Below are 7,354 nucleotides of genomic sequence, written 5' to 3' on the forward strand. Positions count from 1 at the left end.
AACCAGGTAAACTTTCACATCTCCAATGCATTTTCCCTACCTTGATAGAAGTACAAACACTTTGCACTTAGACCCTGCTTTGAGGTCATCACTTGTTAGCTGTTGGTTCTTGGACAAATTACTTAACTTTTCAGTGATTATTTGTCTGAAACAATAATAATGTTTGACTCACTAGATTCTTAACAATGACTAAATTAGATAGTACCTCAAAAATAGCCATCACGGTGTATGGCACAGGAAGCATCAATGAGTGGAGGCAGTCACAGTGGCAGTAATAAGAGTGATGATGGCTCTTACTTTTTCACTATTTTGACATGTTGTTTTGAAATCAACACACGTTTTGGAGTGAGAGTTGAGTTTGAAGCCAGGCTCTATGTTTGATGGCTGAATGACAAGGTAGTTCCTCTGGTTTCATTTTTCCTTCTGTAAAATGAAGAACATAAAATTCTTATTAGTCTTATAAAATTAAATGAGATAATATAGGTTAGCTCTACCCCATGCCTGGCACAATGACAGTGATCATAAATAAATGTTAGTTCCCAGTACTTCTTGTCCCCACAACTCCCTTCATCCCTTTATTCATTCATTCACAAGCATAACTGAACCCTTGGAATACACAAGAAATAAGACTGCCCAACCTGGTTTCAAGAAGAAGGTAAGAGGGCAGAGAAAGAGATTATAGGATGTGCTGGCACATAATTTAAGGTGTAAACCAGTGCTTAGGAGCACAAAAGAGAAAATCATAAAGCTTTCTTTAAAAGTCTTAAAAGGATATTAAAAATTAGGTCACTTATCCACTAGAATGACTACTACCAAACAACACCACCAACAGAAAATAAAAAGTGGTTGGCAAGGATATGGAGAAACTGGAACCATTATGCATTGCTTATGGGAATATAAAATAATATAGCTGCTGTGGAAAATAGTTTGATGGTTCCTCATAAAGTGAAACATAGAATTGAGACCCACCCATGTCACTCCTCGGAGAAGGCAATGGCAACCCACTCCAGTACTCTTGCCTGGAAACTCCCTTGGGTGGAGGAGCCTGGTAGGCTGCAGTCCATGGGGTCACTAAGAGTCGGATACGACTGAGTAACTTCACTTTCACTTTTCACTTTTATGCATTGGAGAAGGAAATGGCAACCCACTCCAGTGTTCTTGCCTGGAGAATCCCAGGGACTGGGGAGCCTGGTGGGCTGCCGTTTATGTGGTCGCACAGAGTCCGACATGACTGAAGCGACTTAGCAGCAGCAGCAGTAGCATGTCATCCTAGGTATCTCCCCCAAAGAGCTGAAAATAGCTCTTCAAACAAAAACTCATACATAAATATTCATAGCAGCAATAATCACAGTCACCAAAAGGTGGAAACAATCCAAGTGTCCATCAGTAGATGAATGAGTAAGTCAAAGGTGGTCCATCCATACAATGGAACAATATTCTGCTATAGTAAGGAAGGAAGTATTGATGCATACATTCCAGAACATGGGTGAACTATGAAAACTTTGTTATGTGAAAAAAGCCAGTGACAAAGATCATATATGATGTGAGTTCATTTATATAAAATGTCCAGAATAGGCAAATCCAAGGAGACAGAAAACTGATTAGGGCTGAAGGAGATGAGGAGCAAGAGTGGAAAGGGATAACAGGTAAAGGGTACAAGGGTTCTCTTTGTGGTGATGAAAATATTGTATAGTTGACTGTGGTGATGGATGCACATCTCTGTGGATATACTAAAAGCCATTGAATTGTGGCCTTTAAATGGGTCAGTTAAATGATATGTGAATTATATCTCAAGTACTGTTGCCTGGAGAACCCCATGGACGGAGGAGCCTGGTGGGCTATATATAGTTCACGGGGTCGCAAAGAGTCGGACACGACTGAGCGACTTCACTTTCAAGGCTCTTTTAGAAAGAGATAGGCTAAAAATTAAAATGGTAAAACACACACGCACTGTCCTAGGAATTTGGACAGACTCTGCCAGATCCAATATGAAGAGTGTCAGTGACCATCCCAATGCTGGAACTGATTACAAAAAAAAAAAAAAAACCATAAGCAAATTAAGAGCATGCCCGGCAGAGAAGGTAAGAATGGAACAATACATCCAAAACCCAGGGCTGTGAACAGTGCTGGCATGCTGGCATGTTGTGAGGCACTGAGATGCAGATAGGGAGCTGGGACATGGGGAGGTGGCAGGAGAATAACACTGAATAAGGAGAATAAGAAGAGTCGACCCAGAATATAGCAGTGGCCTGAGAAGCAGGCTTCAGAGAGACTCCTTCACTCACCTGGTGTGTGTAGCGGTAGGTCTGTGATCTCTCTTAAGCATCCATTTCCTGTAAAATGGGAATAAACACCATGCCCTCCTCACAAGATACTTTGAGGGTGTAATGGAGATAGATAAAGCATATAGTCAGAGCCTGGGAAACAGCCTGCAGTCAGTAAGTGTTCATGCCCCGAGCCTGTGGGAAGCCAAAAGAGATCAGAGTAAGAAATTTCCAGTTATCAACAAAATGTTACAGCTAGTGATAAAGGTTTCAAGCTTTTTGAACTTTTGAGTAATTTATACACATTACTGCTAATTTAACTTCCGCCGATCCATCAAGAAATACACATTTCTTAAAAAAAAAAAAAAAAAGTCTGAAGAAGATTATGGTAAATGTCTCCTAGACTAATGATACTGATCTGGCCTCAGTAGTGCAAGCTTAGCCATAAAAATAATAAGTTCCTGTTATGACGATATTCTAATTAAACATCCCAAACTTTATTCCAGGTATACACAATCCAATATTGGCAGAGCTAATTCAACCAAGAACATGCTAGCCAGTAAATAATAAATTCTTAGAAGCCAAAATTTCCATTTACACCTGTAAATAGAAAATTCAATTTAAGGCAAATTGTTAAATAATAAGACCAGTGGGCAATGAACCATACTAAACACATCATATGAAATGGATCAGTCATGCAGCATGGTGACCAGGAAAGAAATCTGTGACATGTTCTGTAGCTAAATGCTGTGTGTTTACACATGCACACACACACACAGGCGCATACAACCAGCTGCTACTACAGGGACACAGCACACACGTGAAAGGGGAGAAATTCTGAATGAATAGCTGGTTACATTCCTCTGTATTTAAAATCTTTTGGTCACTTTCCATGGGATCATCTAACCATGAAGAATGCTATTTTATACAATGCTTGGCAGAGCGCTTATTAGGAAGGGGGATCCTGTAAATGGCTTTGCTGAAGCTAAAAAACCATTAAGACACAGACTCAGGCATGTTCTTTATTGAGACCACCTTAAGTTCAAAAAGTCACTGTCCACAAATTTAAAATCAGTGACATACTTACACAAAATACCAATACTTACATAATTCTTCTAATTATGAGGCACTCAAGATTAAAATAACACAGATCATTTTTTCCTACCTTAATCTGGACAACAGGACATGGCGTAGGCTTCAGAGATTTTGGAGATCACTCAACACGCTAGATGCAGGATGTTATCTGCATCTGGATTGTCTGGATTGCAAGGAACTTGGAAGAGAAAAGTTTGGAAGAAAATAGGTTTGATTTTTAAATATTTTTCAGCTTTTTTATTTTAATAAGCCATTGTGCTTTCCAAGCTTGGAAATAATTTTAAAAAACAATCATATGGACCGTCTTTCACCATAGTCACCAAGATGTCAGCATCTGAGTGTAGCCTGTTTTAACAAGAGAGCAAAATCCTTAATGCCAGCTTAGCGCTTTGCTTACTGAGTTCCCAGAGTCTGAAGAGTAAGCAGAGCAAAAAGCTACACAAACCTTGGAAGCAAATTATTTTTATTTCTTCATATATATATTTGTGAAGTACCTGTTTGCCTGGTGCTGAGAGATTTCATGGAAAGTGGGAATTTTAGGACTAAAACCAGAAAATAACAGGGGGCCAAGATGGTTACCTTATGTGTTTACCAACAAAAGACTAAAATCGATGTATAATCTCTACACACACATCAAATCAACACACATATGTTGAAATAATTTTAAAATAGTGGCATCCAAAAATTTAAATGTAAAATGTTCAGCCAAACTATATACTATATACTAATTAATCATTAATTCTCCTCAGCACCCTCTAGTTATTACCACTTCTTTTCCCTCCAATCAAATCTTAAAGGATGTTTTCAAAGGGTATTTTCCAATCAGAAGGTCCCACAGTCAACCAAAAAAACTTGCCCCAAATTCATTGGTCCTTAGGCATTTGGAAAGGTTTGGGAAAAAGTTTTAATGTAAAATCATTTCTACACTGATTCAGAGTACTGATTCAATGTTTTGAATAGTTCAAGTGAAATTTATGCCTGAAATATTGATATAATTAAGGAAATAAAAATATTATCTGGAAGATGGCTTTAACTCAACCAAAATAAAACATCAGACCCTTTTCTTTATTACATCATTTGAGCTTAGCATTTCATTCTTGCTAAGAAATCTGTTAATGAGACTAATACGGCAAAAGAGTGTTTATATTTGCCCACCTTAATCACTCTCCACTTTCATCTTCACATCTTTAAAGAAGATTAAAATGAAGATTAGCAAAAGAACAGTTGTTTCTTTTTAAATGCATTGTAAAGTTTGCTTTCTCAGTTGATTTCTTCCAAATTTCCAGTGCTCTCTGCTGAAATATTTTTTTATTGAATATTTCATGTAATTCATTAAGAAGTCATGATAATGCAGGACTACTTCATCTAAGGATCCTCCAGCATATGGAAAATACTGCAAATTACCAAATAAGTCCACCAAGTGAAACATAAAGAAAAAATGAGTTTAAGAGACAGCTGGACATGTTTATGTAGGCAAAAGGGGTTAGAAGATATGCTGACAACACGAAGAGGTGTGTTGCAATAAACTTGAAGGAGACAGGCCATTGGGCCAACCAGCCCTTTTCTATCCAGGAATTCCTTATTAGTGTCTCACATCCAGACAGCTGCGTTATTAAAATTTGGCCCTAAACTTGAGTCAATGAAAGAGTTTCATGTCTTGATTTCATTCTTTCTTTACATATTAAATACACAAACACACACACACACACACGTTTCAGCTTTGATTCAAGGAAGCATTTCATTTAACATCCAGACATGAGATTTTTGTGACTCATGGCCAAGGAGAGGGAAGGGCTTTGTGAACAAGCTTGTTCTGATCATGTCCACCTCTGTCTGATATGAGCACATGTTCATGGCACCTCACTTTCATTAATACAACATTCTAAACAGTTCTCTGAATGGCCACCTTTAGTACTGAGTTAGGTTCAAGCTTTTATAACAGAGTTTCTTGGGAAGAAAAAATGCTTTAAGGGTTAGGGGGAAAGGGCAGTTTCTCTTCATTCCTTTATCTTTCCTCATCTTTTAAAATATGTGGTTAGGAAAGATTTTGTACAGGATTGGTTAGAAGCCAAGAGTTTCTCTGACCCTTTTAGTCATTGCCATTTCACATTTCTTGCCTCAGGAACTGGTGGAGTTTTGAATGCATTCACATTTTAATGTATACGGCATGAGCATAACTTGCATCTGAATATAAATACCAAACACCTGATTAGCGCTTTGCAATTAACAAGCATTTGGATCCTCACAGTCTTGTTTGCTCTAAATCATTATCCTATTATCTTGGTGGTATTATCTGATATTTATAGACGTATTGACAAACTAAGGCCCAAAGAAATTAAACTTGAAGTTAAAGAATTTAAACCCAAAATCCCTTGCCCAAGTTGGTAGGTAGTTAAGTTAGAAGTAAAAGAATGAACTTATATTCAAATAGAAAATAAAGCTCAACTTTAATGTGATTTTTTTAAATTTTATTTTACTTTTAAACTTTACATAATTGTATTAGTTTTGCCAAATATTAAAATGAATCTGCCACAGGTATACATGTGATTTTTTTTAAATAAAATTGAGCAAAAACATAAACAATGATGAGCTCATGTATATTTGGGTCCATTTCTCAAGACCTAATCCATTACCTGGTAACAGTATATGTGTGTGCCACTTAGTTATCTCAAGAGTAAAGATGCTTAAGGAAACAAATTCATATCTTCACTAATTAAAGATTTCTTTATAGTTTTGTTATCCTTTTTCTCTTTTAGGTAAAAAAATGTACAACCACTAAAGTCAACACATCAATCAAAAATATTGATGCTATCTGTTTGTACTCTTTTAACTTTGAGCATCACAGTTTTTGAAGCAAAAACCCAAAGCCTTACCTATATTCTAGCCAACTGACAATTACTAAAAACAATATCCTTCTAAGAAAAGCCAAATCCAAATTCAAAAGCTATTAACTGTTGTTGCTGCAAACAGAAGTCTTAGTCAATATTTGAAAACGACAGGTAGTATGTGGGCGCAGGCTCAGCCATGTCTGACCCTTTGCAACCCCATGGACTGTAGCTCACCAGGCTCCACTGTCCATGGGATTCTCCAGGCAAGAACACTGGAGCTGGTTGCCATTCCCTACTCCAGGATGCCATCCCAACTTAGGGATCAAATCCATGTCTCCTGCATCTCCTGCATCAGCAGGCTGATTCTTTACCACTGAGCCACCTGAGAAGTCCCCCATAACAGGTAGTACTGGGATATAAACAAATAGCTGATGGAGAGAGGGGCAGTGGTGGCAGAAAGAGAGCATTAAGGAAAGAGCTGCTGCTGCTAAGTCGCTTCAGTCGTGTCCAACTCTGTGCGACCCCTTAGACGGCAGCCCACCAGGCTCCCCCATCCCTGGGATTCTCCAGGCAAGAACACTGGAGTGGGTTGCCATTTCCTTCTCAATGCATGAAAGTGAAAAGTGAAAGTGAAGTCGCTCAGTCGTGTCCGACTCTCCGAGACCCCATGGACTGCAGCCCACCAGGCTCCTCTGTCCATGGGAGTTTCCAGGCAAGAATACTGGAGTGGGGTGCCATGAGGAAAGACAGAGGGAGACTATTGCATAGGGCCTGACCCCTAGGGAGAATCTAGGCCCCCTAAAACCCCATAAAGCTTCCATAAGGAGCAGCCTGACCCCTAGAGAGAATCTAGGCCGCCTAAGGCCCCTTAAGCTCCCATAAGAAGCAGCCCCTGGTTCCTTCTGATGTGCTCTTGTATTTGGTTCTCTCCTAGAACAAGTGTCCTAGTCTGGTCACCAGTTTGAGGTCACTCCCCTGATAACCTGTCTAGCCATTGCAAATGTCCTCCTGTCAGGGGCTAGAGCTTAACCACGAGACCCAGCATAGGTCAGATGTGGGTCCAATTACAACCAAAGCAGAACCCAAGAATGGAAGACACACTGCCTCATACTTGGCAAAAAGGATACCACTTCACCAGAATGAAGCCCTGATTCTGAGGTCAGTCTC

At 39.1% G+C, this 7,354-nt stretch overlaps 1 long non-coding RNA gene across 1 annotated transcript; it reads right to left on the bottom strand.

The window, feature by feature from the left end:
* Nucleotides 1-211: 211 nt before the first annotated feature.
* On the bottom strand, nt 212-3,517 carry LOC113880910. Its single transcript, XR_003507877.1, has 3 exons — nt 3,430-3,517; nt 2,286-2,459; nt 212-423 (listed from the first exon to the last, which is right to left on the bottom strand). It is a non-coding gene; the product is annotated as an uncharacterized LOC113880910 (long non-coding RNA).
* Between the last annotated feature and the right edge of the window lie 3,837 nt (nt 3,518-7,354).

This window comes from Bos indicus x Bos taurus, chromosome 2 (genome assembly GCF_003369695.1).
Source record: "Bos indicus x Bos taurus breed Angus x Brahman F1 hybrid chromosome 2, Bos_hybrid_MaternalHap_v2.0, whole genome shotgun sequence".
NCBI lineage: Eukaryota > Metazoa > Chordata > Mammalia > Artiodactyla > Bovidae > Bos > Bos indicus x Bos taurus.